Source organism: Loxodonta africana, chromosome 3, assembly GCF_030014295.1.
Source record: "Loxodonta africana isolate mLoxAfr1 chromosome 3, mLoxAfr1.hap2, whole genome shotgun sequence".
NCBI lineage: Eukaryota > Metazoa > Chordata > Mammalia > Proboscidea > Elephantidae > Loxodonta > Loxodonta africana.
The window spans coordinates 26364904-26375328 of NC_087344.1; positions in this window are offsets into that span (position 1 = coordinate 26364904).

A 10425-nucleotide genomic window follows, 5' to 3' on the forward strand; every position below is an offset into this window, starting at 1 on the left:
TATGGACACCCTATGCCAAGGTACAGATAGAACACTCACTGTGATAAAGAAGGTTCTGGGGTATTGGAAGGGGCTAAATCAGCAGCAGAGGACCACAGGCTCTAGTACAGGACAAGAGCACATAGCAAAGATTCATGATCACAGACTTTGGTAGAGGCTAACAGTGCAAGGCCAAATAATAGTGGTAATAACTGACAATTCAAGTGACTGTCCAATGACATCCATCTTCCAGTTGTTACCGTTATAACTTCAAAATACTTAAGTGTAAATTCCAAAACACTTAATTGTGCTCATGAGGAAACTATACATAGATCAAGAGGCAGTTGTAAGGACAGAATAAGGGATACTGTGTGGTTTAAAGTCAGGAAAGGTGTGCATCAAGGGGTTGTACCCTTTCACCATACCTATTCAATCGGTATGCTGAGCAAAAAATCCGAGAAGCTGGACGATATGAAGAAGAATGGGGCATCAGAATTGGAGGAACACTCATTAACAACCTGCATTATGCAGATGACAATCTTGCCTGCAGAAAATGAAGAGGACTTGAAGCAATTATTGATGAAGATCAAAGACCATAACCTTCAGGATGGATTGCACCTCAACATAAAGAAAACAAAAATCCTCACAACTGGACCAGTAAGCAACATCATAATAACCAGGGAAAAGACTGAAGTTGTCAAGGATTTCATTTTACTTGGATCCACAATCAACACCCATGGAAGCAGAAGTCAAGAAATCAAAAGACGCGTTGCACTGGGCAAATCTGCTGCAAAGGACCTCTAGAAAAGTGTTGAAAAGCAAAGATGTCACCTTGAAGACTAAGGTGCACCTGATCTAAGCCATGGTATTTTCAATTGCATTGCATGCATGCGAAACCTGGACAATGAATAAGGAAGACCGAAGAAGAACTGACGCCTCTGAATTGCGGTGTTTGCAAAGAATATTCAGTATACCACAGACTGTCAAAAGAACAAACAAATTTACCTTGGAAAGAATACAGCCAGAATGCTCTTTAGAAGCAAGGATGGCGAGGCTGCACCTTACATACTTTGGACATGTTGTCAAGAGGGATCAGTCCCTGGAGAAGGAGGGTCAGCGAAAAAGAGGAAGACCCTCAACGAGATGCGCTGACACAGTGGCTGCAACAATGGGCTCAAGCATAACAACTGTGAGTGAGCATGGCGCAGGACTGGGCAGTGCTTCGTTCTGTGATACACAGAGTTGCTACGAGTCGGAACCCACTCTATGGCACCTAACAAGAACAGTGAGCTGCGATCTAGTGGGCCCAAACTTTCAGTATCTCATACAAAAATCTGCTCCCTTCCTCAATGTGTGGGATGTCCTTGCAAAGGATTCTCTTGTTTTTGCATATATTAATCAATTGCTCCCCAGAGATGTTTTGTGGATCAACCCGCCCATTCTGTTGCCCATTTAGTACTACTCTCAGGCTTTTTCCATTTCTACATCAGTCATTCCAGTAATTAGATTCACCGCACCTTCCCTGTATTAGCCAGTCTCCAGGATGGCCTCTAGTGATCCCCACCTCCTGGTATTCATGCCCCCGTGTAACCGACAGGGTTTAACTGTTCCCCCTTTCAGAATGTAGCCAACGGGGTTAAACCATTCCCCACTCCTCTTCCCATCCCAGGCAGGCCCTCTGAGTTCCTGATAAGACATTTCTGTTTTGTCTGTGTAACAATACAAAGTCGTCTTACTGCTTCTCCACTCAAGGCCGTTTCACTACTCACCAAACGCCCCCCTCTATTCAGACATGAACAATAACCTGCAAACTTGGCTGTCTTAGTTATCTAGCGCTGCTATAACAGAAGTAACATAAATGGATGGCTTTAACAAAGAGAAATTTATTTCTTCATGGTAAAGTAGGCTAAAAGCCCAAATTCAGGGTGTCAGCTTCAGGGGAAGGCTTTCTCTCTCTTTGGCCTTCTCATCAATCTTCACCCGGACTAGGAGCTTCTCTGCGCAGGGACCCCAGGTCCAAAGGATGCACTCTGCTCCAAGCACTGCTTTCTTGGTGATATGAGGTCCCCCTGTCTTTCTGCTCACTTTTCTCCTTCATATGCCAAAAGAGATGGCCTCAAGACACAATCCAATCTTGTAGACTGATTCCTGCCTCACTAACACAACTCCCGCCCATACCCCCTCATTAACATCATAGAGGCAGGATTTACAACACATAGAAAAATCACACAATAATGGGAAATCTTGGCCCAGCCAAAGCGATACACATTTCTTGAGGAATATAATTCAATCCATGACATTAGCCTTAGACAAAATCATGTGTCATACATACAAGCCATCATATTGTGCCCCCACTGCACCCCCATACATGTTAATTAGTTCCTGAAATTGCCTACCTATTCCCAGAAACTTCATGAAGTATGCATAAATTCCCTGTCCCAAACTCTATAACTGCCGTAAAATCCTCAATTTCGGGAAGCTTGATTTGAGACTTAGTCTCCAAGCTCCTTGCTCGACCGGCTTGCAATAAAGTTCACTTTCTCTTTCTCAAAGGCCTGGTGTCTCTCAATTGACTCGAGGGGTTGCACCAAGCAGAACCCATTCCGGCTCGGTTACACCTGTGTAGTCCTTTCCCATTTTGAATAGGCCTAAGCAGTGACACCAATGAAATTATGCAGATAGATCGGAATGTGGCTTCCAACACAAGGTCTTAACAGACATTGCAGCTTCCCCCTTGCTCTCTTGCATTGCTCACTCTGAGGGGAATCTAGCTAATGCCATGTCCTGAGGACAATCAGTAAGCACTAAGAGAGGACCACATGCTGAGGAGCTGAGGCCTCCTGACAACAGCCAGAAGCAGATCCTCCAGCCCCAGTCAAGATTTTTCAGATGGCTGCAGCACTGGCCAACATCCTTATCAAAGACTTCAAATCAGTACCTCCAACTAAGTCACTCCTGATTTCTTGACCTACACAAACTATGTGAGATAATAAACCACTTAGTTTTGGGCTAGTTTTTGTATGGAGCAAGAGAAAACTAATAATGACATTACCATGGATTGAACTGTGTCCCTCAAAAACATGTGTATCAGTTTGGCTAGGCCATGATTCCCAATATCATTTGTTGGTGCACCATTTTATCATCAGATGTGATTTTTGTATGTATTGTAAATCTCATCTCTATGACGTTGATAAGATGGGATTATCAGTAGTTATGTTAATAAGGCAGGACTCAGTCCACAAGATTGGATTGTGTCTTGACCCAATCTCTTTTGAGATATAAAAGAGAGAAGCAAGTAGAGAGACATGGGGACCTCATACCACCAAGAAAGTAGAGGCAGGAGGGCATGCCCTTTGGACTCAGGGTCCCTGCACTGAGAAGCGCATAGAGCAGGGGAAGACTGACAACAAAGACCTTACCCCAGAGGTGACAGAGAAAGCCTTCTCCTGGAGCTGGAACCCTGAATTTGGACTTCTAGCCTCCTAGACTATGAGAAAATAAATTTCTCTTTGTTAGAGCCATCACCTTGTGGTATTTCTGTTAGAGCAGCCCTAGATGACTAAGACACAATTGTAATTCTCAAAATCCTCTTTGTCCACAAATAAAGTATCACGGTTATATTTTTGAGACTGCTGCTGTTGTTAGTTGTTGAGTTGATTTTACTCAGTGACACCATGTGACAGAATACACCTGCCCCAAAGGGTTTCCTTGACTGTCATCTTTATGGAAGCAGATTGCCAGTCTTTCTCCTGGCCAGGTCTCAGGAGGTGAATCCACTGAGAAGCCACTGGGTTGATTCAAACTGCTATATTTTTTTAGTTAGCAGTCGACAGCTTAACCTTTTGTGCCACCAGGACTCCTTTTATCAAAACTGGGTCTGCTAAGTAAACATTTAAGGGACATTTGATCCTTGAGATACAAATCTTTCATTGGGAGTTTGCTCAGATGCTTTGCATGAAAGATATAAGAGGACAATGCAGTCATCTCCACTTTCTCTCCCTTGGTCTCCCTCCCTCACTAACCTTCACAGGTACAGAGGTATACTCTCTGTGTCAAGGACCTTCTCTTTGCAGTGCTGGAACAGGGGCAGACAGGAAGTGATTGTCTCAGTCATCTACTGCTGCTATAACAGAAATAGCACAAGAGGATGGCTTTGACAAAGAGCTCACAGTGAAGTTGGCTAAAATTCAAATTCAGGGCATCAGCTCCAGAAGAAGGCTTTCTCTCTCTGCTGGCTCTGGAGGAAGGTCTTTCTCGTCAATCTTTCCCTAGACTAGGAGCTTCTCTGTGCACGAACCCCAGGTCTAAGGGACGCGCTCTACTCCTGATGCTTCTTTCACAGTGGTATGAGGTTCCCAACTCTCTGATTGCTTTCCTTTCCTTTCCATCTCTTAAGAGATAAAAGGTGCTGCAGGCCACACCACAGGGAAACTCCTTTTACATTGGCTCAGGGATGTGACCCGGGTAAGGGTGGTGTTACAATCCCACCCTAATCCTTTTCAACATAAAGTTACAATCACAAAATGGAAGACAACCACACAATGCTGGAAATCATAGCCCAGCCAAATACATATGGGCGGGGGGGGGGGGGGGCGGGCGCGGCACAATGCAATCCATGACAGTGGTCTTCTACTAAATTAAATACACACTGGGAAAGGAGTTTAGATAAGTGTGCTGACTTAATATAGCCTGGGGTTTGAGACAGATTAGCTCAACTTTGGGAGAACTCCATAATAATTCTCCACTATGCAACAATGCAAAAGGCTTCTTGGTAAGAACACTGCCTTCAGCCTTTGGGCATTAAAGCAAGGCCAGAATTGTCTCTCTAGAATGAAGAATTAAAAATCTGTAAATTCAGGGAACCTATTTTAGGAATTGTAGTAAATGATCCCTCATTTTCTGATTATGCATTTATCAGTAAGGAAAATGGTTCCCAGGCCTGCCCCACCCAGTCCCCAAGAAACCCCCTTTTGTCCCATTAACTGCAACTGCACCATTTACGTGTTGCTGTGATGCTGGAAGATATGCCACCAGTATTCAAATACCAGCAGGCTCACCCTGGCTCACAGACAGGTTTTAGTTTCAGCCAAGCTTCCAGACTAAGAACACTAGGAAGAATGCCCCAGCAGTCTACTTCTGAAAAAAATTAGCCAGTTAAAACTTTATGAATAGCAGCAGAAAATTGTCTAAAATAGCGCTGAAGATGAACCCCTCAGGCTGGAAGGCACTCAAAAGACGACTGGGGAAGAGCTGCGTCCTCAAAGCAGAGTCAACCTTAATGACGTGGATGGAGTCAAGCTTTCAGGACATTCATTTGCTGATGTGGTACTACTCAAAATGAGAAGAAACAGCTGCAAACACCCATTAATAGTTGGAACATGGGATGTACTAAGTATGAATCTAGGAAAATTGGAAATCGCCAAAAATGAAATGCATAAACATCAATATCCTAGGCATTAGTGAACTGAAAGGGACTAGTATTTGCCATTTAAAATCCACAATCATATGGTCTACTATTCCAGGAATGACAAATTGAAGAGGAATGGCATCGCATTCAAGACCTATCCTGAAGTAGAACGCTGGCAGTACCATACGTCTACAAGGAGTATACGTTAACACGACCATTCTTCAAATTTACACACCAACCACTAAGGCCAAATATGAAGAGACTGAAGATTTTTACCAACTTTTGCAGTCTGAAATTGATCGGACATGCAATCAGAAGGCATTGATAACTACTGGTGATTGGAACGAGAACGTTAGAAACCAAGAAGAAAGATGGGTAGTTGGAAAATATGGCTTTGGTGACAGAAACAATGCTAGACATGGTTTGTGGGGACTTCTAAGTCAATTGGCAAAATAATTCTATTATGAAATCATTCTGCATCCCACTTTGAAATGTGGCGTCTGGGGTCTTAAATGCTAACAAGCAGCCATCTAAGATGCATCAATTGGTCTCAACCCACCTGGAGCAAAGGAAAATGAAGAACACCAAGGTCACACGACAATTAAGAGCCCAAGAGACAGAAAGGGCCACATGAACCAGAGACCTACATCATCCTGAGACCAGAAGAACTAGTTGGTGCCCGGCCACAATAGATGACTGCCCTGACAGGGAGCACAGCAGAGGACCCCTGAGGGAGCAGGAGATCAGTGGGATACAGACCCCAAATTCTCATAAAAAGACCAAACTTAATGGTCTGACTGAGACTAGAGGAATCCCGGCGGCCATGGTCCCCAGACCTTCTGTTGGCACAGGACAGGAACCATCCCCAAAGAAACTCATCAGACATGAAAGGGGCTGGTCAGCGGGTGGGAGAGAGACGCTGATGAAGAGTGAGCTAATTGTATCAGGTGGACACTTGAGATTGTGTTGGCAACTCTTGTCTGGAGGGGGGATGGGAGGATAGAGAGAGAGGGAAGCCGGCAAAATTGTCACGAAAGGAGAGACTGAAAGGGCTGACTCAAGAGGGGGAGAGCAAGTGGGAGTAGGGAGTGAGATGTATGTAAACTTATATGTGACAGACTGATTGGATTTGTAAACGTTCACTTGAAGCTTAATAAAAGTTAATTAAAAAAAAAAAGAAAGAAACAATGCTAGAGATTGTATGACAGAATCTTGCAAGACCAATGACTTCTTGATTACAAATACCTTTTTTCACTAAGTTAAACGGCAAGTATACACATGTACTTCGCCTGATGGAATGAATACACAGGAATTAAATTGACTACCTTTGTGGAAGGAGACGATGCAGAAGCTCAATATCATCAGTCAGAACAAGGGCCTGGGCCCACTTTGTAAAAGACCATCAGTTGCTCATATGCAAGTTAAAGCTGAAACTGAAGAAAATGAGAATAAGTCCACGAGAGCCAAAGTATGGCCCTGGATATATCCCACCTAAATTTAGAGACCATCTCAATAACAGTTTAACGTGTTGAACACTAATGACCGAAGACCAGACGAGTTGTGGAATGACATCAAGGACAACATACATGAAGAAAGCAAGAGGTAATTAAAAAGACAGGAAACAAAAACCAAAATGGATATCAGAAGAGATACTAAAACTTGCTCTTCAATGTAGATTAGCTTAAGCAAAAGGAAGAAATGATAAAGTAAAAGAGGTGAACAGATTTCAAAGGGTGGCTCAGGAAGACAAAGTATGATAATGACATGTGCAAAGACCTGGAAACCAAGGGGGAAGAACATGCTGGGTACTTCTCAAGCTGAAAGAACTGAAGAAAAAATTCAAGCCTCAAGTTACAATAGTGGAGGATTCCACAGGGAAAATATTAAACGACACGGGAAGCATCAAAAGAAGATGGAAGGAATACGGAGTTACTATACCAAAATGAAGTGGTCAACATTCATATATTTCAGGAGATAGCATATGATCAGGAACCGATGGTACTGAAGGAAGACATCCAAGCTGCACTGAAGGCATTGGTGATAAACAAACCTCTAGGAATTGACGGAATACCAATTGAGATGTTTCAACTAACGGATCCAGCACTAGAAGTATTCACTCGTCTGTGCCAGGAAATGTGGAAAACAGCTATGTGGCCAATCAACTGGAAGAGATCCATGTTTATGCCTATTCCCAAGAAAGGTGATCCAACCGAATGCGGAAATTATCCAACAATATCATTAATGTTACATGCAAGTACAATCTCGCAGAAGATCATTCAGAAGTGGCTGCACCAGTATACTGACAGGGAACTGCCAGAAATTCAAGCGGGATTAAGAAGTAGAGGAGGAATCAAGGATATCATATCTGATGTCAGATGGATCCTAGCTGAAAACAGAATACCAGAAAGATGTTTACCTACGTTATACTGACTATGCAAAAGCATTCGACTTTGTGGATAAGAACAAATTGCGGATAACACTGGGAAGAATGGGAATTCCAGAACACTTAATTGTGCTCCTGAGGAACGTATACATAGATCAAGAGGCAGTCATTTGAACAGAACAATGGGATGCTGCGTGGTTTAAAGTCAGGAAAGTTGTTCATCAGGGTTGTATCCTTCTACCATACTTATTCAAACTGTATGCTGAGCAAATAATCCGAGTAGCCAGACTATATGAAGAAGAATGGGTCATCTGAGTAGGAGGAAGACTCATTAACAACCTGCATTATGCAGAGGACACAACCTTGCTTGCTCAAAGTCAAGAGGACTTTAAGCACTTACTGATGAAGATCAAAGACCATATAGCCTTCAGTAGGGATTACACCTCAACATAAAGAAAGCATAAATCCTCACAAGTGGACCAATAAGCAAAATCATGATGAAAAGATTGAAGTTGTCAAGGATTTCATTTTATTTGGATCCACAATCAACATCCATGGACGCAGCAGTGAAGAAATCAACAGATGCACTGCATTGGGCAAACGTGCTGCAAAAGACCTCTTTAAAGTGTTGAAAAGCAAAAATGTCACCATGAATACCAAGGTGTGTCTGACCCAAGCCATGGTGATTTCAATCGCCTCATATGCATGCGAAAGCTGGATGATGAATAAGGAAGATGGAAGAAGAACTGATGTTTTTGAGTTGTGGGCTTGACAAAGAATATTGAATATGCTATGGACTGCCAAAAGAAGGAACAAATCTATCCTGGAAAAAGGACAACCAGAAAAAGGAAAGATGGCAGTCCCTGGAGAAGGACATCATGCTCGGTAAAGCAGAGAGTCAGTTAAAAAAAAGGAAGACCCTCAACGAGATGAATTGATACAGTGGCTGCAACAATCGGCTCAAGCAAATAGACTGTAAAGGATGTCTCAGAATCGGGCAGTGTTTCATTCTGTCATACACAGGGTTGCTATGAGTGGGATACAACTCAACGGCACCTAACATCAAGAACTGGCAACAGTTCTTAAATTGCAGTACTCAAGACTGAAATCCAGGCTTTAAACAAGGTTTAGTAATATTAGGGTATAATTAGTCTGATAAATTCTCAGGCTACTATAAAGCCTATGACTGCATGGATTTTTAGCAACCACACCACATTCATATTAACTCTGAGATCAGTTAACATTCTTGGATATTTTCCACATAAGCTAGTGGCAAGATAGGGTCTTGGGAGTGGAAAACTTTGGTTTGGGAAGCTCATGTCAGATGGCGGCAGGAGACACCGGGGAACCCAAGGAGGAAACAGAGCTGCCAAGTTGAGATTGAAACAGTGTGGACCACAACATCACATGAAGAGTGGGAAGGTGGCAATGGAGGTGTGCATAATTCACGATGTAACGTCCAACTGAGACAAAACCAAGACCCACCAAGGGACATGGAGCCTAAGTCAAGGCAAAATTAGAAGAAAAGTACCTGATGTGGAACCAAGGGCCCCTGCAGGAATACTGGAAAGCAAAATAAAAAGTGCATCTGAGCCAGGGCACCCTGGGGAAAGGAGCCCAGACGAGCTAAGGAAAGTTACGGACACATGATATGGGAGCGGCAGGAAGTTCATCCCAACTGAGGAAGATTGAGCCCCTGAGGACTCTGCACCTTTGAACCAAGAGTAGACCCAGGAAACCTGAGGGAAGAGCAAGCACTCAACCTCCAGAACACAGATGAGCCATGGGAAAGGACAATAGCTCTCCCTAGGGGAAACAAAAGGGAGAGGCCTGACATGGTAATGTGGGGTGTGAGGAGGGAGGACTCACCAAGGCACAGGACTGGGTTGGTGGCTAGTTCCTTCAGGTGGACGAGGGGCCCAGGACACAGGGAGGTGTTTACTCCTTACACTGAGGACCATGGAGGCATCACTGGTCTCACCCTAGTCCAGACCCAGGTGGGAACACCCCAGAGACAAGAAGAAATCAGGGAGCATGGAGAGGGGCTGGGTATGGGTCTGGGCTGCATGAAAACCAGAGTTGAGTTGTAGAGGGGAAGACATGGACTGAACAATGGTAAATGACAGAGGACCCCAAGGGAAATAGACACACCTGGGCTGCCTAGACCACAGAGAAGCCACATCTGGGCTAGTGGACTTGACATCATTCACACATAACGTGGATCCATGTAGTGACCAGGCTTCCACAGCAGGGAACCTTCAGGCCAGAGCAGAGTTGAAAGGACCACAGGCTCGCTACTAGCAGGCAGAGCCCAAGGAGAGATGAGGGGAGGGGCCAGACCGGCATGTCTGGTCCCTTTGACCTAAGAGTAAGAGAAGCCATTTCCCATCCCGGGGAGAGGTGACTGGGATGTGGAGAGAGGCCAGAAATGGCTGCTGGTGGGTTTACTTCCACATGAGAACACGAGAGATGAAAGCTGTTGACTGTAAGCAAAAGTAGGGGCCATTCTTCACCTCTCCTTGTGTCTCTATCCATACTCTGTGCTATGTGAGTTTGTGATTCCACCCACCAGATGAGGAATTAGCTTCACTACAGCTGCTAACCAAAGGGTCGGCAGTTCAAATCCACCAGGCGCTCCTTGGAAACTCTATGGGGC